The sequence below is a fragment of the Cebus imitator genome, unplaced genomic scaffold, assembly GCF_001604975.1.
Source record: "Cebus imitator isolate Cc_AM_T3 unplaced genomic scaffold, Cebus_imitator-1.0 Scaffold729, whole genome shotgun sequence".
Taxonomy (NCBI): Eukaryota; Metazoa; Chordata; class Mammalia; order Primates; family Cebidae; genus Cebus; species Cebus imitator.
Genome location: NW_016108044.1, coordinates 71,694 through 72,779, shown reverse-complemented (window position 1 = coordinate 72,779; position 1,086 = coordinate 71,694). Strand labels below are relative to the sequence as shown.

The 1,086-nt window shown below is 43.2% G+C and overlaps 1 protein-coding gene across 6 annotated transcripts in view; it reads left to right on the top strand.

The window, feature by feature from the left end:
• CLN3 (CLN3 lysosomal/endosomal transmembrane protein, battenin) overlaps nt 1-1,086 on the top strand; it is an 18,867-nt gene that overhangs the window by 15,133 nt on the left and 2,648 nt on the right. The window lies entirely within an intron of this gene.

The window sequence follows — 1,086 nt, the reverse complement described above, 5'->3', positions numbered from 1 at the left end:
AGGCCGGGCCAGGTGGCTCATGCCTGTAATCCCAGCACTTTGTGAGGCTGAGGCAGGTGGATCATCTGAGCCTGGAAGTTAAAATCCATCCTGGGCAACATGGCAAAATCACATCTCTACAAAAGTTAGCTAGGTGTGGTGGTGCACACCTGTAGTCCTAGCTACCTGGAAGCTGAGGTGGGAGGATCACTTGAGCCCAGGAGGTCAAGGCTGCAGTGAACTGTTATGCCACTGCAGTCCAGCCTAGGCAACAGAGCGAGACCCTGTCTCCCAAAAAAGAAAAAAAGAAAGAAGGAAAAAGTCAGGACCTTGCTCTGTCTCCCAGGCTGCAGTACAGTGGCATGATCATAGGACACTTAACCTCATGCAAAGAGACATTATTTCATGCAAACATTATTTCAAGTAATGTTTCTAACTAATAAAATATACAGTTCTTTTATTCCAGATGGTTAATTATAATAGAATCAGTGACTTTGTAGTCAATGGGTTATTTATCTTAAGTGTGCTGAGCAAATTCAACTGCCCTTGGCAAACAGTAGTTTACAGCTTTAAGGGCACAAACACCCTTCCTTACAACAGTCTACTAAAAGGAGTTTCATATAACCAGCATCCATTGTTTTAAGGTTACAAATCCACAGCCCCTGAAGGTAACGTTACAATAAACTTTCAACTGTGACAGCAAAGTCCTCTGCCCTTAAAATTTAGGAACTCAGCCTGCCTCAGCCTCCTAAGTAGCTGGGATTATAGGCACACACCACCATGCCCAGCTAATTTTTGTGTTTTTTAGTAGAGACAGGGTTTCGCCATGTTGGCCAGGCTGATCTTGAACTCCTGACCTCAGGTGATCCACCTGCCTCAGCCTCCCAAAGTGCTGGGATTACAGCCATGAGCCAGCACTCACAGCTGCTATGCCGGGTTTTTATAATTTATAAATGGTTTTAGCTGGCCAGGAGTTACGGCTCATGCCTGTAATCTAGCCAACAGAGCAAGATTCTGTCTAAAAAAAAAATGCTTTTAGCTATAACTTTAACCAAGCCTGTTTCATAGTTAGGGCTTATATCATTTATTTTCTTTTTTTTTTTTTTT